The sequence below is a fragment of the Sus scrofa genome, chromosome 9 (assembly GCF_054392235.1).
Source record: "Sus scrofa isolate SSC_HxYL_T2T_F1_AM1 chromosome 9, Sscrofa_HxYL_maternal_Yorkshire_Landrace_v2.0, whole genome shotgun sequence".
Classification (NCBI taxonomy): Eukaryota; Metazoa; Chordata; class Mammalia; order Artiodactyla; family Suidae; genus Sus; species Sus scrofa.
In genome coordinates this window covers 106,384,013-106,411,123 of record NC_139391.1, presented here as the reverse complement: position 1 = coordinate 106,411,123, position 27,111 = coordinate 106,384,013, and the positions used below count along the sequence as shown (strand labels likewise).

At 35.7% G+C, this 27,111-nt stretch overlaps 1 protein-coding gene across 33 annotated transcripts in view; it reads right to left on the bottom strand.

Moving 5' to 3' along the window:
• MAGI2 (membrane associated guanylate kinase, WW and PDZ domain containing 2) overlaps positions 1-27,111 on the bottom strand; it is a 1,324,949-nt gene that overhangs the window by 572,460 nt on the left and 725,378 nt on the right. The window lies entirely within an intron of this gene.

Below are 27,111 nucleotides of genomic sequence, written 5' to 3'. Positions count from 1 at the left end.
AGGGGGTAAAAACTAAAGTAAATATACAAAGCATTTTTCTTCATCAGGCTTATAAAGAGTTCATTGCCATGGAATGTGACTGCATAGATTTTTCAGTGAAAAATATAGACCATTGTGCCCTTTTTTGAAGAGGTGGCTTGAATACCAGACCAGGAGTCTGCTGGCTCAGGAATTTACATATTTCCCTTCCATGAATGGACTCTATTGTTCTGTAGACTGCTTTGCTATGACATAAAATACAATAGAAAATAGAAATGTTAGCAAAATGTCAATTTATATTTCCATGATCTGCTTCTTGGGAGGAGGGGGTGTTGCTTTTCATTTGTTAAGTCTGAACCAAGTAAGAGCCTATATTTGACTTAAAGGATCAGAAAATCTTTATTATCTACTACTTAAAATTTAATAAATATTAATTAGAATTAAACAATACTAATAAATGAATTAGTTACAATGTTAGTAATATTCCTTCCTCCCTTCCTTCCTTCTCTCTCTTTCACCTTCCCTCCCTCCATCCCTGACTGAACTAGGAAGTGGCACACTCTCAGGGGTTACTGTATGGGTCTTCCACTCTCTTGTTTCCTGCATCTGCATCACTTAAAGAGTAGACAGCTTCTGTGGCCAGGGTGGCAGGAATAGCACTCTTTGGCTGAGAACAGCTCCACTGAAGAACTCAGGCTCCCAGACCTAGCCATCTAGTTTATGAGGTGGGAACCCAAATGGAGACATATTAAAGCCTGTGGGTTTGTTTTCTGGAACACTTCCTTCCCTCAACACTCCAGAAACTCCTCTTCTTTTTCTATGCTACTTCAAAAGACATTTTGCACTCAGACTGGAATTTCAATTCTGCGTACATGCAAATGGTATCCAGAAGTATATATAGGGCAAATATGTAAGCAAAGTAATAGGACATTGGCAGGCTTCTTCATATGTAAAATATTCTCCATATTCTCTATATATTAAACAAAAAAAATTTTCAAACCTTTAATTTTATTGTGACTCTCCAAACTCTTTATCAATTAGGCTATGTAATAGCCAGTCAGTTCTCTTTTTAGTCTATTCGAATCAAATCTGGACTGCAAACAATAGGCATAAACTAATGTTAGATTATACAATGTGCTAGGAAAATTTATTTTTGGTCAAAATAATTTCCATTGAAAACATTTTTAAGATTTGAAGGAATTATTTTCTAAAATTAAATTTTTCAGTCCTGGCTCAGTGGTTAATGAATCCAACTGGGAACCATGAGGTTGCAGGTTCGACCCCTGGCCTCACACAATGGATTAAGGATCCAGTGCTGCTGTGACCTGTGGTGTAGATTGCAGATGTGGCTTGGATCCCATGTTGTTGTGACTGTGGCGTAGGCCAGCAGCTACAGCTCCGATTAGACCCCTAGCCTGGGAACCTCCATATGCCGCAGGAGCGGCCCTAGAAAAATACAAAAAAAAAAAAATTTTTTTACAATCCTTCTTTGGAGGTGGCAAAACAGTTTTTTCCATAATCATGTTTAATGACTTTCCCCTGAATTTGTTATTTTATTTTGTTTAACTGAACTACATTTTATAATATTCCCTACTGCTTTAATGTTATAAAATAAAAACCTCCCACACCTAGTATGCATAATGTTGTCAAATTAATGTTTCTAGGAGAACCTTAACTTTCAATATCCTGACTTTTATGTCCTTAACCTTTTGTGAATTAAAAGCGCATTAAAATCGTTTTTGACAATTTGTTTTCCTATTTATCTAGAACACATTCTAATCATTAAGAAAAATCACAAAACAAAGTTTCAATTTTCCTTCCTAATTTATCTGCATATTTCAGAAATTACATGCTTTGATAAATTAACTGCTTGTAGCGCAGTAATGCATTTTTAGCACAATGTAAGCGTAAGACCATAAACTTGAAGGTAATATACAGTACAGGGCTGCTGATCTGACTAGACTGACTTGCTTGCACCAAATTCTGGTGCAAGGATTTAGGGTTGTGCTCTAGCCTCGGGGATGTAGATTCCCTGTGGCTGCATCAGTGTCAGCTGTTGCTGTTGACCTGCTTGGACTGGGGGTTTGCCTACCTTGTTGTTGCTTGAAGTTCCACACTACAGTCTTAAGGCTGCGATTTCCCCTTTTGACACTGATCTCCCATCATCTCTCATAGTACTCTTTCTAATTAAAACCTCCAGGCTCTTGAGCTCTCCTGATTTCCCTGATGTTCCCCAAATCCGGCTTCACTTAACTTTCTATCTACTAAGGGGCTGGGAACCTAAAATGTCTTCTTTAGTTTATTTTCACCATTTTCCACCTCTTAATGAGCCTCCTGGTTCACGACAGGCCATTTCATTCACAGACAGTAGTTGCTACAGAAAACCATAACCTTTCATTGAAAAATACCCTACAAATACAGGCTATTGAATGTTAGTTTGATTCTCCTGATGTTTGGCAATCCTTTTAAAAAGTGTCTTCCCTCTCTGACACCACCTGACCATTTTCTAATAATCAATGGCTTTGACCTTCAGCAGAAGACATTAGCTCATTCTCTTATTGGTAATATAGAAGAGATAATCTGAAATAAAATTCCTTAAAATTTCCTAACTTTTACCTCCTGCATCTGTATTATCTTCATCCTTAATTGTAATCATCCATCCATCTTAAGACTAAACCCTTCTCTGCTTTTTTCTTTTTCTTTTTTTCTTCTTAAGGCCACACCTGTGGCAATGGAGGTTCCTGAGGTTGAAGCGGAGCTGCAGCTGCAGGCCTGTGTCATAGCCATGGCAACACTGGATCCAAGCTGCATCTACGACCTACACCATAGCTTGCAGCAATGCCAGATCCTTAACCCACTGGGCAAGGCCAAGGATTAAACATACAACCTCAAGGACATAATGCCGGGTTCTTAACCCACTGAGCCACAATGAGAACTCCCTCTGCTTTCTTTCAATGTCCAGTTTTTATTTTTTATCAAGTAACATATACAGATATATTGAAGATTTTCTAATCCTACAAGGTTTGTTATTCTGTAACCCTAGAAGGTTTTTTTTAAGCAGACTGTCAACACCCCCAGACATCCCCCTCCATATATCCAGATAAAAACACTTATTCTTTTAGCTGATTCTTTTGCTTTACCTCCATAACTTTACATAATTTATTATGTCTCTTGGTTTTGTTGCTGTTGTTGTTGTTGTTTTGTTGTTACTTGAGTCGCTATTCATTTCTTGGTAAAGAAAATGAAGATTTAACTCTTTTGCCCACACTTCTACACATCACCTCCTCTTTCTTTCCTCCTCCAATTCTAGTAGGACAAAGTTGTGTTAAATTACTATCTAACATTTACAATAATACTGCTATGTAAATCTATTCTTAATAGAAATGTGTATTGTAGTGATTGTCTTTTTTTTGTATAATTTTTTACTCTGAATTTAATGTTTTCATTTCCAAATTTCCCCATGTTGATCAATAATTCAATTAATTAACTCTTTCCATGTTAGGTAAACAAATATATTCTCAAAACATACAGGTATATTTGATATGTCATCATGTATGTTATTGAAGAAATCTCTCCTGGAGACTTCTGTCCTGCTCCAATCCAGACTGTGCTGACCTACCACACAGCTGCCATCATCCTGGGGATTCACTTTGCCTTTTCCCTGTGTTGTATGCCCTCTTATCCAGGTTCTGTATCTCTTTTTGTAGTCCATTCCTTCATTTTGGCAGAGCGTAACTGTCAGATGCTTTTTGTCGAAAATTGCATGGGAGCTACATTTTTTGAGATTTGCGTGTCTGAAAATGTCTTTATTCAACCTTCACAGGAAGTAAATCTGACTCAGCATTTTGGGAAAATATCATAATGAAAATGTATTATTTCCATCCTGTTCCTCTGTTAATGTCACCACCATTCTTCCAGTCATGCATGCTCTGCAACTTTCCCTACAAGTCACATTTGAAGTCTCTCTCACTCTTTTATTTCCTCTCCATTCTCCATTGCCAGAATCTGGCAAATTCTATGTCCTGTAACTCCACAATATCATCCTTCACTTCTACACCATCTCTGCTCCAAATACTGTCCTCCTGGACTAAGCAATGACAATGTCCCTGGTGTGTCTGCCTCCCCCTTTTAGTTTATCACTTTGCTATCCAATTAGCCCTGGTAAAGCACAAGGCTGATCACATACCCACTCCAAAAGGCTTATCTATCCAATCTCTAGTCAAGAGATTTGGTTGAAAAAGTGAAGGAGAGGAGGGAATTCCTGTTGTGGCTCAGTGGTTAATGAATCTGACTAGGAACCATGAGGTTGTGGGTTCAATCCCTGGCCTTGCTCAGTGGGTTGGGGATCTGGCATTGCCGTGAGCTGTGGTGAAGGTTGCAGACGCGGCTCAGATCCCGAGTTGCTATGGCTGTGGTATAGGCTGCCAGCTACAGCTCTGATTTCAACCCTTAGCCGGGGAATCTCCATGTGCTGTGGGAGTGGCCCTAGAAATGGCAAAAAGACAACAGCAACAACAAAAAAAAGTGAAGGAGAGGAAAATAGAATCCAAAAGAGTCAGAAAAAGCTCATATTTTATTATTGAAAACAAATGTACCTCTGTGCTATGCCAGGTCGTAGAATCTCTTTAGAAGGACTTGCCTTGATGGAACATATGAGTTGAAACAATAAAAGAATTTACTGCTTCAGAAATACCTTTCCTTTCTGGCCTGCCATGTATCAACATCTTTTCTCACCATTAGAATTACTCTTTGGTTTAAAACAAAACAAAAACTACCTTTAAAACACACACTACAGTAGATAAGAATGTGAGCCATGGAACCAAACTGCTTGAGTTTGTTGAAGCTCTGCCATTTTCTTTCCTTTTTTTTAATAGCTGCACCTGTAGCATTTGGAAGTTCTTGGACTAAGGGTCCAATAGAGCTGCAGCTATAGGCCTACAACAGGCCACAGCAACACCAGGTCCAATCTGCATCTGATTACGGCAATGCTGGATGCTTAACCCACTGAGCAAGGCCAGGGATTGAACCCTCTCATCCTCATAGAGACAATGTCAGGTCCTTAACCCTCTGAGCCACAGGAGAACTCCAGCTCTGACATTTTCTATAAGAAATACCTTGAGCAATGTTCTTCACCTCTATAATCTCTAGTTTTCTTATCTGTAAAATGGGAATAATAGTGACATCTTTAAAGAGTTAATTAGAAGAACAAGTGAGATAATCCATATAAGCTGCTTAAATCAATGTCTAGAACTTGTGAGGTGCTCAAAAAGAATTATATGTTAAGTATTCTTGTCTGAAAGAACAGAGATGATGTCATAGGTAGCTGCTTTCTTCCCCATTAACTCATGCCACAGACATTAATTGAGCACTTATTATGTGCCAAGCACTATTTATGATACCTGATAAATATCTTGAATATTTTAGATTTATATTTAGATTCTTTCCTTTTTGGAATTTACATTCTGACAAGAAGAGATGGAGAATAAATGAACAAAAAAAATTTAAGGAAATCATATAGCATTCTGTAAAGGGTTAAATCTTATTAAATGACCATAAATCAAATCATTAGCACCGATGGACTATTCAGTGGGTCAGTTACTGGGATTTGTAACCATAATACGCTTAGACAATACAGAGCAAAAGTTTCAAGAGACAGACAGTAAAAGACCTGAAGGGAAGCAGAGATCTACAATACTTGTGGGCTGCAGGTTTCATAGGGGTGAATGACAGCTTGGTTAGAGACACCTGGGAGTCAACAGGAGACCACTAATTCCTAATCATTAAATTCAGAGAAACTTCACTTATTTCACATACTGCTTCATTTAGCTTAAGTCAATTGACTTACATATACAGGTGTTTCTGAATTTTCAAGATTATTTTCATAGGGTTGACACATATAACAGTGCATGGTGGTTTCTAATGACTGGTATATGTACACACACATAGGCACATATATATCATCCCTCATTTTTAAAAGAAGAAGGTGGAAGCATTGTGCGGCAAAAAGATACTTAGAAGTGAAATTCAGAACACCTGCATTCTATTTCTGTTTTAGTATTTTAGATATATGTGGTATTGGATTAAAACATCATTTATTTGATCATCAGTTTTCTTACTATGTGGTGAGGTAAATATTGAATATAAAAAGGTATTATAAACTATGGCAACAATATTGCATTCCTCCTTAGTAATATGAATATACTAGAACACTATAATTCTAATAAACATTACTGATAATATCTTATTTTTGGAATCTATTATAATAAAAGTTTCAAATGAATTAATTTGATTAAGGCTGAAACCTATGCCTAAAGGCATAGATTGCCCCTTTTATTGCTTGGGTGTAAAGAAACATAAGTTAAGATAGAAATCCATTTCCTTTGATTGCACACTAAAATGTGAGATGCAATGATTCAGTCGCTATTGGAAGGAGCTCTGCCTTTTGTTAGACAGACACTTAAGGCCAATAGAGCCTATGGATTAGATTGCAAGAAGTTTTTTTCCCCTTTGCTGAATCATTTGAAAAGTGTGAAAATGCTCATAAAACCTGATTAGTGGATCATTTAATTTTACCCTCAGGCATAGGACCTTCAACAATAAGACTCACAGAGCAAGATTTTAGAGCTATGTGTCCGGGAAGAAAAGATATTAGTTGGTGTTAAATCAATTGGCACCAGAAGGAGAAAGCAAATGGCTGAAGAATAAGAAAGCAGTTGGTAATCTGTGAACACTCCTTTGGAAAGAGATACAATTCTAAAAATAAGGCAAATAATGTAAATGTAATAAAGTGTTGTACAATGGTAATTTATACCTAAAGGTAATTAAATCTAGACTGGAGAAATAGTTAAGTTGAATTTCCTGAAGCAGTTATTTATTTTTATGCTGAAATAATTATAGCTACTTTCCTATCTCAAAAAATTATGAATAGAGAAATGACAGTGAAACAAGACTCAACAGTAATAACAAGTGATCACCCAGCATTAGGTACAGGGTGGAAACAAGGGAGAAAAAAGAGGAGCTACAGATGATATATCATAAAACTAAAGCTAAAGCTCACCTTTTCTTATTGCTCTTCTATATTTTGTCAGGACTTCCCTAAGTGGCATTTAGAAATGTCCAAAATAAATTTTTATTATCCAAATTCTTTTATAGTTCATTCTTGATTATATTTTTCCTGGCCACTCCTCCAAAGAAAAAATTGGAATGGAAACAGAGGAAATGGTGCTAAATTAAGTCTCTGCTTTATCTCTTATTGTTTAATTTCTTTAAGAAAAAACTTATTAATAATATCTTAATTAAGTACTGCATGAATAACACCTCCTTCATGAGTTAATGGAAGCACATAATACTTGTGCTCAAAAGACATGCCTGAAGAGAATGAATTTGCTCCCAAATGGCTAGCTTATTATTGATACACAGAGAAAGCACATGAAAGCCACTTGTCATTTTGTTACCATGGCAACTTGGGTGCCAATGGATTTTTTTTTTAATTCTACTTTTTTTAAATGAAGGAACATTGCTCCTTTTGCTTTAATAAGAAAAGAGCATGACATTGGTGGTAAATATAATTCTAAAGTACATTTCCCCTCAGCCTTCTGATATTTCCTAAAATGCTTGGGGGAAACAAAAACAAAACAAAACAAAAAAACAAACAAAAAAAAACCAGCCGTTGTCTTATAAGAAAGACTACCTAGATGATAGTCAGTGCAGTCATCTATTGTGATCTATTTTGATGTGCTGAAAGGTCCACAGTTCCTATTGAATTGCAGGCTGATGGGTCACTGTGTGAAAATCTGAGAAACTGAATTCTTTTCTTATGCATGTTTCTGAATATATTTTCTCTTTATTCCCAGTGTTTCTCAACTGCAAGCTGGAGAAAATAAATCTTGACAGCTAGGGTGACTTCCTCTGGATTCAACCTTAAATTAACTTACTTTTAAATTCCTGAAGACACTTCTTATGGTATGTCAGTTACTCATACTACCACAGATCTATCTGTGTGCTTCCAATAAAAATGTTGAGGGGATGACTTTACCGATGGCTCTGATCAACTTTTACATAATCAGCCTATACCTTAGGTTTTATTACACTCATTTTCGATCACATAAAACCCAAAAGTATGATTCCATAGAGATATAGAGCTAAAGCAAACAAAGTAAATAATATAGTTTGGGCCATTGACTCTTTGTGATAGATTATAAAGCAACATGAGCTTTATAGGTTTCATATCAACAGATGGGGAGGATTGGGTTAAGGCCAGAAAGGAAAAGACAACTTGAGTCAATTATTCACCTATTAGGTATAAGAATTACTTCTTGTCTCAGTAAAACAATATGAATGTTTTATAAAATATTGAAGATGTGAAAAATCCATTTCAAAATACAGGTAGTAACTTTTGACCTATTTTCTTAATGGTATATAGCTCTAAATCTCAGGAATTATTTAAAAACTCTCTTATCCCGTAAAACAGGACACTGTCAATATTTGTTTAAAGTTGCAATGACATATACCAGTAGTGTTACCTATCTTTTAGACACAGAGAAGTTTTTGAAGAAGAAATCTCTCTTTGCATATCTCTGGATATAAAGACTCAGACTAATGTTCCAGATGGCACCAATTACTGTCTCACATCTTAACAGTTGATTGAGGCATCATCAAACCCAAACAAGTGGTTCTTAAAATGAAGGATGCATCAGAATCACAGGAAGGACTTCTTAAACTCAGACTGTTTGGTATCATGCTGGATTTTCTGATTCACTGTCTTGGGTGAGGCCTGAGAATTTGCATTTCCAGAAAGTTCCCAGGTGATGTTGATGCTTCTGGTCCAAGTACAATAATTTGAAAACTGCTCTTCTAGTCTCACTTGCTCAAACAAAAAGCAGTGTTAAATTCCATTGTTAATTTAACCACGACTGCTCATAAAACATGGGATTCATGACCTGTCATTGGCCCTAGAGTAATCTATAGCTATGTACTGGGTTCAGAGGAAATGAGTCATACATCACTATGTAGGTGAATATAATCGTGAGAGATATACTGCAAAACCAAAGCACTCTCTTTTGCAGTTGCACATTGCTTTTTCATAGTTTTCTTAGAAGTTAATTGATTTTGGAAAATAATTGACAAATCTTCATTTATGTTTGCTTCCAAATAACTTTCATTATTACTTGATGTAATATAAACCGTCTAGGTCCTACATGTGCAACAATACAGCTTAAATCTTGAAAGACGGAGGGGGCTTGAATATTGCTTACCAGGAGTGATAAATAACATGGCAAAAAAACAAAGAAACAAACAAAAAAAACCAAGTATTTAATGCAGAAAATCTCTTGCATTAAGAAAAAAATGGTCAATGCAAAAAAACAGAAGACACAAATGAAAAAAATTTGTGGATCTCCAATAAGCAAGAAAAAAATATCTCACTATTCCCCTATGCTAAAGTATCTGATTTACTAAATGATAAATTATAGCTTGTCTACAACTAGACTAATAATACTAAATCAAAGTTGAATGCCCTCTTGTTACCAACTAATGCAGTTTTGAACTTTTGATTTTAATTTTCCAGTATTCAATTTAGATATGTTCTATATCTGGCATTCTATAGAATTAATAAAAAGATTTTGACTCCCTGACTTATTATTTAATAGATAATGCTTTGAGATTACATACTGAAAGGAAAGATCTATGCCTTTTTATAGGAAAGTGCGAAGTTTTTATACACTCTTCACATAAAATTAATCTGGGCTAGAACTAGACTATGTAGATACCACCCGCCTTCTGAGCAATGCAGACACTCTATCCTTTGACCTTCATTGCATGGAAGATTTAGTAGATCGTAACTTTATCATTTTATCTCTATTAGAATCTCTCAATGACATTAACTTTTAGTATCACCATATGTCTCTATGGCATTCTATATTCTGAAATGCCCAAGGTAGATAATAGACTAGAGTCTATAGAATACCAAAAAATACAGATGAAGATAAGAAGACAGTTAACTATTCAGGGATTTTAAAACATTGATGTATCTGATTATATAGTGCAAATTACTTTTCTTTTTTTCTTTTCTTTTTTTTTTTTTTTTTTTTTTTGCTTTTTAGGGCTGTACTCGCAGCATATGGGAGATCCCAGACTAGGGGTCAAATCAGAGTTGCAGCCACCAGCCTTTACCACAGACACAGCAACACGGGATCTGAGTCACAACTGCAACCTGCACCATAGCTCACAGCAATGCCGGATCCTTAGTCCAAGGAGTGAGGCTAGGGATGGGACCCACATCCTCTTGGATCCTAGTTGGGTTCGTGAACCACTGAGACACGAAGGGAACTCCCAAATTACGTATTTGAGTGATCAACTTTTATTTATTGAAGTTCTCAAGTATACATTTTAAATAATTACAGAGGGAAGAAAAGAAGAAGGGTGAGTCAGGCATTAAATGTTGTGCTATATGGCCCAGGTTCTCCTTAGGAAATTGAGGGGAAAAGGAAAAAAACAACTTGATCAAATAAAATAATCAGCACTCTAAGAAAAATGAAAACCCAAGTACCTTGATTTGTTTTGTTTTGATTTTTTTAGTTAGCAGACAATTTTATGCCTCTAGAGATTAACCAGAAAGGTGGGAGGAGGGTACTGTTTCTGCCTTTTTAAAATCTAAACATCAAATACGCAGCCATCAGCACTGTTGCCAGGATCCATGTGACTCTTTAGGTCTGAAGGGCAGCAGGACTCTGTTTCTATGAAATTATCATAACCCCTAGACCCTCTAGTCTTCTTTCTATGCCACTTTGCTCACCCCTTGATTGGACAGAAAATTGAAAATGATACAGGGTAGAGGAATGTGTATAGTGGGCTGTCAAATACTCATTTGTGACCTTTGTTGGAAATGTTTACACAAAAACATCAGAATAAAACCAAGGGATGACAAATATTTTTGGCTTTATAGACTACCAAATCAGTGTTTCTGAGGCTTGCAATATCATGAGAGATTAAGAGAAGTTTTATGAATTAATAAATAAAAAAAGAAAGTTTTAAGGACATTTCAAAAGAATGCTAATTAAGATACTTCTGGCACAAGATACTGAAGTAATTAGCGAATCATCAAAATAAATATTGGATTCTTTGGAGACATATTTGTAATTTTAGATAAATCCTTAACTCCTTTACAGAGGATAAGAAAACAAGGTTACCTGCGGGGATTAATTGAGACAAAATATAAAAGCAAGATAAGAACACCATCATTCTAACAGATGACTTAGAAAATGCCCCCAAGGTAGCATCAGTTATTGGAGATAACTGATGACTATAATGATAGTCCTCTGGCTTTCAAACCCAAAGTATTAAGTACTGTCCCATACAAGAAGCGCTAAAGAGTCCAGTATTTGAAAACTAGAAAAACAAAGCCTGGCCAAACTAGACTGCAGGGCATTAATGAAGCCATATCAAAATCAACATTGTTTGTAGGTTTAACATCCAGGAACAAAAGTTAAGTAACATTTTATCTCCAACTGTTCCTTTGGGTTAGGGATTGGCAAATTTTTCTGAAAGAGTCAGATAGTAATTACCTAGGCTTTGGCAGCCATAACTCTCTGTGGTATCTACTAAACACTTCATTGTATGTGAAAGCAGCCACAGATAAAACATAAAGGGATGTGCATTGCTGTTTTCAAATAAAATTTATTTATAAAGTGGTGGACTGGATTTGACCTGCAAGCAGTAGTTTGCCCACCTCTGCATTACACCTTTTGATCTTTTGTGTCTTGATGCTTTTGTATCCTTGACCTGTGCTTGTAAACCAACAAGCTGCGATGCAAATACTGGCATTTGAGTACACCACCACAATATAGAGAAAAATATGACCATTTCTGATGGTGGGTAGTAGAAAGTGTAACATTTCACATATATGTTCATTATCCCTTTGAAAAATTCTTAAAAGTATGACTAGGAAGGTTTCTTATACATAGAAACAAAAAAGGGGGAAAAAAATCTTTGAGAAAGGAACATAGATATTTGTCCCTAAAGAAGAAAAACTGTCCTTAAGCAATCTTTGAACAAATTTAAACACATAATTGCAATGAGAATTATTTGATTTGTGACACTATACCCACAAGTAAAAACAGACCTGTTCCTATGAGTAGAGAAGTGAATGAGTTTCTCCATGCCCTAGGTATGTGCTGAGGGCATTGCATCTTTCTGTGGTAAATAATGATATCTTGCTGACTTTGCTGCCAGGGAGTATAATTTCATTAGTAATACTTCTGCAGCCTATGAAATTCAGTACATATTTAATACAGGGAAGAAGTATTGAGCCTCTAAGTGCTTCTGAACTTACATGTAAATTTCATCATAGTATATCTGTAAAGCCCTGAATATATGCTGCATATCTACCATGAGAATCAAGTCACATATTATTTGTAAGAGAAACTAATGGTCACATTCATATTTTATATTTGCTAAGAAATTTAATATTTTCTGTTTTAAAAATTAGAAATTATATAAAGTTGTATATGAAAAATAAACACATTTCAGCTTTAAGCTGAGGATTATATCTTGGCAAAACTAGCATGATATATGAAAATAAGACAAAGAAAAAAAGAATTATCTTAAGCTAAACAATTTAAGATATTTGATTTTGCAGTGAATTACAGAAAAATATTAAAAATAACTTGGCTAGAGGGCTATCTGTTGCTGAAGCAATCTGCAAATTTTTAATATATTCAGTGATACATATTAGAAAACTTCCTTTTTAACAAATTTATCATTTTTCCAAAGACAGATGGAGTTTTTGAGAATGTTTACCTATTAGAAAAAGGAAAAAGACATGATTGGTGAATATAGCAAAGTAAGGAATTAAAGGGGGAGTTTCTTTGTATAAATAATAATATTAATAAGCACTAATTTTTTTTGAGTTCTAACCTTATGTGAAGTACCGTATATGCATTTTGCATGTATTAGCTCATTTGCTTCTCTTAACAACTTCATAAGCTCAGTAGCCTTGTACCCATTTTGCAGCTTGAGTAACTTGTCCAAGTCACAGGACTAGTGAGTGGCTGAGACAGGATTTAAACCCAGTCAATCTGTCTGCAGAGACCAGGCTCCCAAATAACAAGGTACTTCACTCCAACCCATGCAGTATTCTGTATAGACTTTGTCATGAGAAATGGATGGAAGTAGCTGGCGGGAGTAGAGGGGAAGCTTGCTGAATGGGAAGGGAGAAGCAACCACTAAGAGTACATCCGGACCAAGTGTTCTGCCAAGAGAGAATAAGAAAACCAGGAGTCTGATATCCTACAAGATGGAGAAGCAAGTAAGACATTCTCTAAACTGTTCCTGAGTTAGGGCAGCAATATCCAGGAAGATCATTCAGAACTACCAAGAAAGTAGCTGGAGAGCACAAATAAGAGATCTCTTTGGAAAGAAAATCCCAAACTTGTAAAATTAGAATGCTATATTTAAAAAGAGATCTGAGCAGAAGAAAATGTAGTAATTTCCTTAAAATGAAAAAAAATTGCAAAACGTAAAGAATGAAAAGTTTTAGTTATTCAGAACATATGTTCCTTTGCAGAGCCCATTTTAGAAATATAACTTGTAGAAATTTCAAAAAATATTAATTTGGTGCCTATACTGGCTACTTGAAGGACAAAAATGCAAAAAAAAAAATATTCTATCCTGAAGGAAACGTAAAGTTATTAACATACAATTGCAGCCACCTGTATAATAATTATTTCAAAATAGCATTTTAAATGGTAAATAGAAACTGTATGTATATTTTTAATAATTTTAAAAGACAAGATGGTATAAAGCAAAGATAATAAGACTCTACTGTGGTATTCATAACACACAATGATTTAAAATGTATGACTACAAGAAAATAAATGCTAGGGGAGGGGGATGGAAATGTACTATTGTAAACTTCTTATATGTGAAGTGTTATATGACTTGTTGGCTGACATGATACATTAAGATGTATAATATAAAGCCAAAAGCAACTTCCAAGCCACACACACAAAATTAAAAGATAGAGATGATCAGTTTAGATTAAACAAGAAAGCTCTAACTATAAGCTACCTACAAGAAGCAGACTTTATATATACCCAAAAATGTTAAAAGTGAAAGGATAGATGTTTCATGAATAACAGAAAGCTGTCATGGTGTAATAACATCATAAAAAGTCGATTTCAGAGCAAAGAATATTAACAGAGATAGAAGGTTATTCCATAATAATAAAGGGGGTCAATTCATCAACTTAAAAATCCTAAAGGATTATGTACCTGCAACAGAGAGTCAGAATACATGAGGCAAAAACAGAACGACAGAGAGAAATTTACAAGTCTACAATTATATTCAGATTTCAACACACTTCTTTCAATAATCGATAGAATAAATAGAAAATCAGGAAAGATATAGACCTGAACAACACTATCTACCAACTTAACCTGACATTATAAAATATTCCACCCTCCAGAAGCAGCATAATGTATATATTTAAGTGAACACACGTAAAATTTACCAAGATAGACCATATCTGGGTCATAAAACAGTTTTAATATTTAATATGGTTCAAATAATAAAAACTATATTTTCTGACCAAAGAAAATTAAATTAGTAACCAATAACAAAAAGATATCTGAAAAAGCCTCAAATATTTGTAAACTAACCTATGTAAGGGAAGAAATCAAAAAGGTAATGAGAAATTATTCTGAACTAAACAAAAATGAAAACACAACACACCAAAATTTGTGGGATGGTAATAAATCAAGAATTACAAAGTTATAATCCAAAATATTTATATTAGAAAATAAGAAAGGTCTCAAATAAATGACCTCAGGAGCTAGAAAAGGAAGAGCAAATGCTGGTTCGCAAACTGACCCTGTACACACAGAGTAGAGAAAAGCCAAAGAAAGAGACAAACAATTCCATATGTGTACGTGGCAAGTTTAATTAGCAAAGACTTTATGTATGAAGCTTGTCTTGGGTGGTTGCAAGAGGAATAAATCTCTGTGTTTGCTCATCAGAATCTTTAAAGTTTATTTAGAGGTTAACTGGATTGGCCAATATACTGTCCATATAGTCTTACAACATACTGCTCTCTCAAGGCTGTGTCCTTGAAAATGGCTCCCACTGTGAACGTCGGCAGAATGCATGTCCAAGGTGAGGGAGGGGGTGAGGAGCCTTCCATTGCAAAGGTCCAGCTCTCGGGTCAAGCTCAAGCTCAAGCGGTGGTCATAGCCACTTGATAACCTCCTCTAATGGTTAAACTGAAAGTAAGAAGTAGTAAGAAGAAAAAAGGGAATAATACAGACTTGAAGTCAATAAAAATAAACAGAAATCAATAGAGAGACAATAAAGCCAAGAGCTGGATCGATGTAAGTGATAAACTTTTAGCCAGACAGATTTTTAAAAAGACACAAATTGGCAATATTAGCAATGTAGTAAAATCACAACAGATTCAACATATATTAAAAAGCTCATTAATGAGATAATATTAATAAACCCATGCCAATAAATTTGACAACTTAGATAAAATCTACAAATTCCTTGACAAAACCAAAGCAAACATAAGAATCCAACATAGCCTGAGCTGTGTAAATATATACCACTGTGTGTGTGTATATTTCAGTTTTTGGTTAAAAACTATCCCTCCTGGAAAAAATTCCAGGACCAGATAGCTTTCCTGGTGAATTCTACCAAATACCCAAGGAAGAAAAAATACTAATCTATACGAACTGTTTCAGAAAATAAGAAGAGGCAATACTATCCAATTCATTTTATAAGACCAACAAGACCATAATCCCCAAACAAGGCCAAAAGTAGAAGAAAATTATAGACTCTTATCCCTCATGAATATACATACAAAAACTTGCAATATTTTAGCAAGTGGAATGTAGCAATATGTAAAATAGACAATACATTAGGAACAAGTGTTTAAAACCAATCAACATATATCACCATATTAACTAAAAAAAAAAAGCAAAACCACTTAATCAGAAACATATAGAAAGAATATTTAACAAAATAATATACTCCTGATAAAAACTCTCAGCTAACTAGGTTGCAAATATATTTATGTGCATATCCATATGTATATAAAGAACTTACATAAAGTTGTTTAATATGCACAACTAGTTCATAGACACAAACACATACAGCAAAACTATGAAAAAACGTATGAAATTATAAACACCAAATCCAAGAGACTGGTAACTCTGAAAAATGAGAGAGGAACATGGAATTGAAATTTGAAGAAAGGTATAATAGAATAGATTCAACTGCATCTGCATTGTTTTATTAAAAATAAAAAATATCTAAGCAAAATTAGGAAAATATTAAAATTTATTAAATCTTTGTGTGATATACTCAGGTGTTGGTTATATTGTTTCTCCAACTCTCTCTCTTTTTTTTTTTGTCTTGTTAGGGCCACACCAGCAGCATATGAAAGTTCCTAGGCTAGGGGTTAGGAGTTGAATCAGAGTAGCAGCTGCTGGCCTACACCACAGCCACAGCCATGCAGGATCTGCACCATGGCTCATGGCAAAGGCGGGTCTTTAACCCACTGAGCAAAGCCAGGGACTGAACCAGTGGCCTCATGGATACTAGTTGGGTTCATTACCACACTGAACCATGATGGGAACTCCTCTTTTTTCACTTCTGAAGCTTTAAAGTAAATGGTGGTACATAAATAAAATTAAATCCCTAGCACTATTAAAATAACATTTATAATTCTGTAATGGTGTAAAAAGTCTTATGATGTGTAATGTTACTTTAATGCAAGACAAAATCATATGTAGGAAGGCAGCAATTTTGTAAATGTATATATGTATGTGTGTAATAATCTATCATGCAAATTTATCACAATCTGTTTATTTACTCTCATACTGATTAAGCATCAATGACATTTGCTGTTTCCAAATTTTCAGTTATAAACAATGCTACAATGAACACTTTTTTTAACTCCAGTGCACGTGTGTTTCTATTGAATAAACTTAGCAATACACTCACCACTATGGTGATAATTTTCCTTTTTAAAACTATGTGAAACTATAATGGAAGGTCCCAAATATAATGTTGAAAAAAGTCAATTGAGTCCCTTTCTCCTTGCCTATATAGCCAATTGCTGCTTGAAAGAAAATTTTACAATTTATGACAGCTTCAAATTGTCCTTTGGCACTGCCCCCCAAATCACACTTTCATTACCTCACTTTGTCTCTCTATACATTTTTTGTCTCCACTTTATTTTATTACTTTTTTAATACTGATTTTTTATTTTTATCATTATAGCTGGTTTACAGTGTTATGTCAATTTTCTACTGTACAGCATGGTGACCTAGTTACACACACGTATAGATTCTTTTTTCTCACATTATCATGCTCCATCATAAGTGACTAGATATAGTTCCCAGCGTTATACAGCAGGATCTCATCGCTTATCCATTCCAAAGGCAATGGTCTGCATCTATTAACCCCAAGCTCCCAAACCATCCCACTCCCTCTCCCTCCCCCTCCCCCTTGGCAACCACAAGTCTGTTCTCCAAGTCCATGATTTTCTTTTCTGTGGAAAGGTTCATTCGTGCTGTGTATTAGATTCCAGCTATACATTTTTTCTCAAACCATTGCTCTCTCTTCAAATCTTCTCCCTTCTTAGACCTGTATACTCTTGGTTATTCCCTGTCTGTCTTGTGTATACAAACTTATAATTAGATACAGATTAAAATAGATGAAATTAAAACCTCTTTGATGGGTAGTTGACATTAAATAAATATCAACACCTAAAATGTATAAACATTTTGATCAAATAATTCCACCTCTAGGAATTTATCATGCAAATATTCTCTCACAGCTACAATATGTATACACAAGGATGTTCACTGCAACGTCCTTATAATAGAGGAAAAATCAAACATAAAACAATTTATTCCCCATCATCTTTAATTACTAATTGAAAATGCTCAGTACAATGGAGTGGGAATAGAAGAGGCTCCCATAAACCCATGATTACAGTCTATGTCTTTTTGCTAGCTTTACTTCCAAAGATAGAATAGCTATAACCTTAAAGATGGCTAATCCTCACTATTTTCTCTCAACAGCATGCCAAACACTGGTGTCTGCACTAGTCTTTCACTTACTTCAGCATCATCCAGGATAAGAGCTCTCAATTCTGGCTTCACATCAGAATCATCTGAGAGATCTATAAATCAGTGGCTTGACCCAAGATAAATTAAATCAAACTGTTGAGGTTAGTGTCCACTGTTTGCTTCTCAGGTGATTTTCAAGTCCACAGGCATTGTGGATGACTCATCTTGGGATACAATCAGTAATCTGACTTAACATTAGCAAGCTGATATCTTTAATTGATTTCTATTCATTCTGAAAATTTAGGAGGGTAGTAAAATTTATTGTTTCCACGAACCCTGATGCTTTCCTCTTCCATCTGCTATATAGTTTGTTGTTATTAGTCTTATTTTGCTACAGAAATTTGATACATTGCAGGTTTACACAAGTTTTACCCTGGGTGACCAGTTTCATGATTTCACAAATTCCTCAAGCTCATACTCCTACACATTTTAATGTTCTATACAGTGCGCTGTCAGGTCAGCCCCAGTGTGATGATTAATTTCCTTCTGCTGGAACATTCTGGTTCCATTAGCTGATCTTGAGTGCCTTGTTAAACTGTGTGTCTGTTGGGTAGCGACACTTGTTTTATATCCCACAATGACTTGTTGAAAGATACATTAATCTCTACTGTTTCAGGCCTGGTCCTTTCTCTTGGGAGTGTAAGAGTTGTAATCAAGGGAATTCCTGCTGTGGCATATCAGGTTAATGATCCAGCTCATCTCTGTGGTGTTGCTGGTTTGATTCCCAGCCCTGACCAGATCGATTGTTGCCACACGTGTGGCTTAGGTCACGGCTGCAGCTCAGATTCAATCTCTGGCCAAGGGAACTTCCACATGCTGTGGAGGCGGCCAAAAAAGAAAAAAAAATTTTGATCAGAAAGTGATAAGGCAATTTAATTATTTTTATTTTTATAAGATATGTTAACAAAACTGTCAGAGCTTGAATATGAAATATGAAAATGAGTATTTACATTTTAGGAGACTGTGTGCTAATTCCAATGTAGCACCTAAGAAAAAAAGAAAATTACAATTCCACTTTTGGAAATGCTTTTAAAATCTGTCACCTTTTCGGAACATCTACTATCATGGAAAAATTTCATTGTCCAAGACTAATTTGGCTACTGGAGATAGACATTAAATTTTGTTTAGATCATGTACAGTAGAAAGAAAAATAATGTATTGGGGAAATAAGAAAAAGCAAAAAAAAAAAAATCTAGTGAATTTTTTGGGTTATAAATTAAATTAATACCATGTGGTTCAAAATAGAGGTCTGGCTATGGGGAGTAATTAACAAAACATTTTTTTTTTCCTTCACAGCAGGTGTTAGCTACCCAGCCATCAAATTATCCTGAGGTTATTAAAGCCCTGTGTTTTGGCATGGTCATCACTTCTGTCACTGGCATAGAATCATACAGATGGGGACAGTGTTGTACAGGAAAGAGGTTAGTGTCTGGGTTGGAAATATGTTATTTCCTTTCCCTAGTCCCAATACTTATTTTACTTATTTGTAAAATGAAAATAATAATTCCAACCATGTGAAAGTGCTGTGAGGATTAAGTGAGAAAACATTTGTAAATGCTTAATCCCAACACTTCTTACATTCTAATGTGCATAGGAATCTCCTTAGGATCTCATTAAGGTGGAGTTTGTGATAACTCTGGGTGAGCCTGAAAATAAAATTGTGCATTTCTTTTCTTTTCTTTTTTTTTTTTCTTTTCTTTTCTTTTTTTTTTTTTTTTTTTTTTTTTTGGTGGGGGGAGGGCTGCTGGTGGCATATGGAGTTCTCAGGCCAGGGATCAGATTCAGATTCAAGCTGTAGTTGTAACCTAATGCCAGATCCTTAACCGCCTGTGCTTGGCTGGGGATCAAACCGACATCCCCGCATTCCTAAAACACCACTGATCCCCTTGCCCAACAGTGGGAACTCCAACTGTGCATTTTGATCCAGCTCCCAGGTGATGCTGATCCTGCTAATCCACGGACCACACTTAGAATTAGAAAGCTTTAACTTGGCTGGTATTAAATTTCTTTCCTTCCTATATGCCATGCCTTCATCTTTGTTGCTTTATGGGTTTGGATTTTGGTTAAGTATAAACACTAATATATACTCCTGCATGAGAAATCCTGGGTGTTTCATAGCAAAAGTGACTCTGGATGCATGTACTAGAAAAAAAAAAAAAAAATGAGCCTCCATGTTTATTCACTTGATAATAACAGTGACCTCAGTTACCATTGTTTGAACTCCCATTCCAGGGAAGGAGCGGACAGGCATCTAGAGCTGTAAGGAAGGAAAGTCTCCAGTGGGATTATCTCCAAAAGCTAACACCCCATGTGTCACTTCCAGGGGAGTGGGCAAAGAAGGCAACTGAAACCCAAAGAACTAATATCAGGCAAAAGACATTTTCAGGGTCAGGAGTTTTAACCTGGAAATATCTCGAGTTAATAGCAAAAGGAGAAAGAACCTTAAATAAAGTAACTACAGGGAAGTACACAGGCAGAGAGGAAGTTGTTTTTGTTAAGAAATTTATTTTATGAGAGTTATAATGAGAATATCTCTTTATCATTCCAAGTCAATAACAATATTCAGCAGCATTCTTTGTCTTCCCTTCACTAAGGATTGCTGCTGGCTATTAATCATTTCAAACACAATGTAATGATAAAACCAATCTAGGTATATTGAAATAAAATTAAATCCTACTCAGCTCTAAATACTATTCTGTCTGAAGTGACATGATGATGTCTGGCTAACAAGCACAGTACATACACAATAGTTACTTTTTTTTTTTTTTGGTATCCAAACAGATAGTGTCACCTCATTCTGCCTAGTAGCTACTCCAAAACAATCAAGAAACAGATGCATTCTCAGTGGTGATTTAAGGAGTTCTCGTGAGTAAGCTTTTAGCAATCCTTGACAAGGCACCTTCATCATATTTCATGAAACTCGAGAAACACTCTGTCATCTTTTAAGATTCTTAGTAGTATCTCTCACATCATGTTATTTCAAATCAATCATTACCTATCCTGGAAACAGGTCCTCCAGGAGGCTTTGAAGTAGTTTTGATTCACTAGTATTTTGACTACTGTTCTACAGACTGGTAATGCAGACCCTCCAGAAGCTTGTGGAACACTTTAGGTTGCTTTCAGATCATTCAAGCAACAACGCAAAACGAAAATAAACACAGGTAGACACACAGACACATAAACTTTCTGCTTTGCTCCTGACTCACTTAGAAGCATAAATAGAAACAAAATAAGATTTTTTTTTCCCTCGTAATCCCTTCATTGCCTACACTGACCTAAATCATTGGAAATTTATCACTCCTCTGCTTCAACTTGTCCACTGCAGACCCTCTATGTCCTGTGTTTTTTTCCACTGAAATATACTCTGGTGTCTATGGCCATACCACCCTGAATGTACTCGATCTCATCTGAAATACAGTCTGGATGTACTGAGTTAAAGTATAGACAAAGATGACTTCCTGTGAAAACACTATTTATAGTTTACTTCAGAACCATTGATTCTACAGTCAACCAAAAGTCTGGGTTCTTTAATCTTTTGACATTTGCATAGATGAAATGTCACAAAAAGGAGAAAAAAACTACTTTTACTAACCAGATAAGCAGCTTCATTATTTTATTAACCCACCACAGGGGCATGAGTGTATAAGAAAGCATTATAACAAGACTATATAACTGCAATCCCAAACGCAGAATGTTTAATTAATACACACATTGTTTTTGCAGCCTATTTTTACAAAGTATAGAACTCATAAACATTGTTATCAGAAACCCAACCAAGAAAATAACTCCCACTAAAATGATTCTATATTATAGATATCAAAGAGTTAGGATCCTATCTTTACAATAAATTATGTTCATTCTATATGTACACTTATTGCACTTAATTAGGATAAAATGATGACCTGAGACACTGAGAAATTCTGAAATACCCTAAATCAAGGTAATATTAGAATAGTTCTATGTACTTTTAAGGTCATATATATCTTCAGTATGAGGATCTTTTTTTTTTTTTTTTTTTTTTTTTGTCTTTTTGTTGTTGTTGCTATTTCTTGGGCCGCTCCTGCGGCATACGGAGTTTCCCAGGCTAGGGGTCGAATCAGAGCTGTAGCCACCACCCTACGCCAGAGCCACAGCAACGCGGGATCCAAGCCGCGTCTGCAACCTACACCACAGCTCACGGTAACGCCGGATCGTTAACCCACTGAGCAAGGGCAGGGACCGAACCCGCAACCTCATGGTTCCTAGTCGGATTCGTTAACCACTGCGCCACGACGGGAACTCCTGAGGATCGTTTTTAAACTGATAATTTATATGTAGAATATATCCTAGCTATCTGGTAACCACCGCCCAACTCTTAAATGTAAAAATAGAGGAGAAAATGACAAAGAATTCAGAACCTAAAAGAAAGGAAAACAACAACAACAACCACCCACACCTCTGCCATGACCAACCAGACACTAACTGCTCCCGGTTAAGGATTTTGTCAAGAAAGGACTATTTCAAACATGAGTACCATATGCTCTTTAAGTTTGTATATGTATATACTTCTTTAAATGAAGAGTATTTAGAAAAGTTATACTTCATAGTGACTAAAGATATTAATACAAATTTTGGGTTGCCTATGACATCTCCCTTTCAACAAACAACTATTTAGTTTTATAAGGCTGTCATTATTGCAGGTAATGGAGAGATTCTTACCCTCAACCAGTGGGAGAGACAGGCAAACAAATAGATGTCTCTGCAGGTTATTATCCAAAACCTTCCACATGTGAATTTCCTCTAGAGATCTCCAGACTCTACTGATTTCTTTTTTTTTTTTTTTGGTGGTGGGGGGGGCTTTTTGCCTTTTCTAGGGCCACTCCCGCGGCATTTGGAGGTTCCCAGGCTAGGGGTTGAATCAGCTGTAGCCACTGGCCTACGCCAGAGCCAGAGCAACGCGGGATCCGAGCCACATCTGCGACCTACACGACAGCTCACAGCAATGCCGGATCTTTAACCCACTGAGCAAGGCCAGGGATCGAACCTGCAACCTCATGGTTCCTAGTTGTATTCATTAACCACTGTGCCATGACGGGAACTCCCTCTACTGATTTCTTGGACCTGTTGCAACAACCAGACTAACAGACGTGATTTTTTTCCTCTCACAATACTTTTAATTATTTTTCCTTTAGTATCTGCCACTTGACATATTCTGCCCTTTTAAAAATATCTACCCAAATACATCAACTTCTTTAAATTCCATAAATATCTATCATGAATTTGTCTCCATTCTTAGCCAATGGGTGCCATGATAATCATTCATTCACTAATGCAATAATTCACATTCTCAACCATATTTTTGTTTACATAGTGTTCGACTTTTGGGTGGCAAACAAAACAAAAATGCATTTATTAATATTTATTTAAGGATAGAGAATGTTCAATCTAGCTCAGCCTTTGAATCTTACACCATTTCCTAGACTCTTGGCACCTTGTGGTTAAAACATTCTTTTTATTTATCGTTGCATTCCCAGCATCTAACACAGGGTATGTTCAATAAATAGTTTTAAAATAAATGAGGAAGTATTGAATAATATAATATTAGATTAGATAATATATTATAATATATGATATATTCTATGTAATATACTAGATAATATAACATTATATTGTTCCTCACAATGATAACCTGAAAATTACATGAAACTCTTCAGCTAAGGCAAGCTACTAGTTTTGTAGCAATGAGGTCAAAATCAGAAAGAACTAATTGGTAAACCAGCAAGTTTAATTTTCAAAATTATCTTAAATCTCTGGCATTGGGGTTAATATAAGTTACTTTGCTGTTGTTGTTAATTTTACTGGAATATAACTGACTTACAACATTGTGTTAGTTTCAGGTGTACAAGAAAGTGAAACAGTTATACATATACAGGCATCCATTCCTTTTCAGATTATTTTCCATATAGGAAAAAAATTACAGAATATTAAGTAGATTTCCCTGTGCTATAGAGTGGGTCCTTGTTACTTATCTATTTTATATGTAGTAGTGTATATATGTTAATCCTAACCTAATTTATTCCTACCCCCAACATTCCCCCCTTGGTAACTGGAAGTTTAGTTTCAAAATCTTTGAGTCTCTTTCTGTTTAATACAAGTTACTTTGTATACCAGCACTGAAGTGAAGAGCATGAACTCTTAGGCCAGACTGCCTGAATACAAACCCTGGTTTTGTCCCTTATTATCTGGGTGACCTTGGAAAGGTACTTAATTTTTCTGTGCTTCAATTTCTTGACCTGTAAAACTGTCGTAACAACATACTATCATTCTCACAAAGCTGTTATGAGGACTAAATGGGATAATATTTGTAAGTTGCCTAAAATGATATTTGGCACATAGTAAACAGTCTATAATACTGTTACAAATGAGATACTATCAGTATCTCCCAGTCTGAGTCTTGAATAAACCTACTCCCACAAGAGACTCTACAAAATTATGTATCAGATAGGTTTTTGGGAATGTTGCATTTTCTGGAGAGTTAGAAAACTTGTAAATTCAATGCTTTGAAAAGTTCTATAGACAAAAGACATTTTGTTTAAATGTATTGACACCACACTTCCAAGTCTATTTCAGAAGCCCTTTTCCCCCGACAGATGTTACTACCCTATAGCACTAGTTCTATATTCAGTTATGCACCTGTTGCAGCTTTGCTTTGCAATCATTTGTATGTATTCATATTTGTATTTGTATATACATGCAATTACATGCATATATTTTGAGTCACTAGAATGAGGGTATGGATTTTGGTTTTAATATCATTTCTATTTATTTTTCTACTGCTCCCTTTCTTTCTATTTTGCCACCAGTCTTTACACAGGATTCCACATAAACGCCAAACATGCTGATTTAAATTTAACATAAAATGTTCTTTAAAACAATAAATTCAGGACTTGTGGTTTTAAAGGTGTCTGGTAATAGTTCCAAACAAAGCCTCTAGCACACCGATAAAAATTCCCTTCCTGGCAGAAAAGGCTGAAAAAACCTCATAGCAGTATAAAAACCTATGACAAAAAATCTATTGCCAAAATCTGAAAGATGTTTCATGTCAACATAAAGGCAATGATGCTGAATTGGTGACCCACAACATGCTTAAACTCAGCAAAGAGGGGGAAACCCGTACTTGAAGGGAAGTCGCAGGAGCTTCATCTTTTCCTCCTTTCTTCCCTGTGGCTCAGTGCCCTGAGCAGATGACTCTCTCCTTAGAGTATAGACGATACTTCTGAAGTAGCCTTCGGGACAGCATCACCCAGAAGGAAATGGGAAGGAAATCATGCCCCTTCTTTCACATACAGACCCCAATATATATTGGAATTTAAATACAATAAATGGAGCACAAATATGCCCAACATTTTTTTGATAACAAGTGCAAATGCAATTAAATGGAAAAAAGCTTTTTCGACAAATGGTGCTTGGGCAATAGGATATCCATAGGCAATAAATAAATGAATAATGAGTTTTTTTTAAATGGACCTAGGAGTTCTCACTATGGAGCACTGTGTTAACAAGCCAAATTCAGCGACCTGGGTCCCCACGGAAGAACAGGTTCAATCCCTGGCCTGGCACAGTATGTTAAAACATCTGGTTTTGCCACAGCTGTGGCATAGGATGCAGCTCTGGCCTGGATTCAGTCCCAGACCCAGGAATTTCCATATGCTACAGGTTTAGCCATAAAAGAATCTTTTTTTAAAAAAATGAACTCTGAGGAGTTTCTATAGTGGCTCAGTGGTAACAAACCTGACTAGGACCCATGAGGATTCGGGTTCTATCCCTGGCCTTGCTTAGTGGGTTAAGGATCCAGCGTTGCTGTGAGCTGTGGTGTAGGTCACAGATGTGGCTCAAATCCCAAGTTGCTGTGGCTCTGGGGTAGGCCGGCAGCTGTAGCTCTGATGATATGATCCCAGACACATTGCTGTGAGCTATGGTGTGGGTCACAGGTGCAGCTCGGATACCATGTTACTGTAGCTGTGGCGTAGGTAACTTCCATATGCGGTGTGTGTGTGGCCTTAAAAAAGAAGAAAAAAAAAAGAGAGAGAGAGAGGAACCTTGACCTAAACCTTGCACCTTTTACAAAAATTAACTCAAAATGGGTTATAGACCTAAATACAAAATGTAAAACTATAAAGTATAAACCTTTCAGAAGAAAGCAGAGGAAAAAAATCTTTGAAGTCTACGGCTAGCCAAAGAGATTTTAGATTAGACACCAAAAGCACAATCCATAGAAGGAAAACATAATAAACTGGACTTCAAAAAATTGTATTTATTTGCTCTGTGAGAGACCCTATTAAGACTATGAAATGATGACGTACAAACCATGTATCTGATAAAGGACTAGCTTCTAGGATTATTAAGACCTCAAAACTTAACAGTAAAAACAGTTTAATCATAAACTGGGCAACTTATAGAGACATTTTACCAAAAAAGTTATATGCAGATGGCAAATAAGCACATGAAAAGATGTTCAAAATCGTTAGCCATTACACAAATGCAAATTAATATCACAATTAGATATTATTAAATACTTATCGCAATGACTAAAATAAAACATAGTGGAAACACAAAATGGTAGGGAGGATGCTGAGAAACTGGATGCTTACAGATCTGGTAGTGGGATGTAAAATGGCACAGCCACTCCAGAAAATAATCTGTTAGTTTTTTAAAGACTAAACATACTACTACCATACAACCCAGCAATTTTAATCCTGCACATTTTGTCTCAGAGGAACGAAAAGCTGTGTTCACTCAGAAGCCTGCACATGAATGTTTATAGCAGCTTTATTTGTAACAGTCCCAAACTAGAAACAACCTAGATGTCTATCCTTCAGCAGTGAATGGTTAACTATAGTTTATCTATATACTATATCCATGAAATAGTAATTAGTAAGGAAAAGGGACAATCTATTAAAACATTCAACAGATTGGTTCAACTGCCAGAGAACTATGCTGAATGAAAAAAAGTCAATCCTAAAAG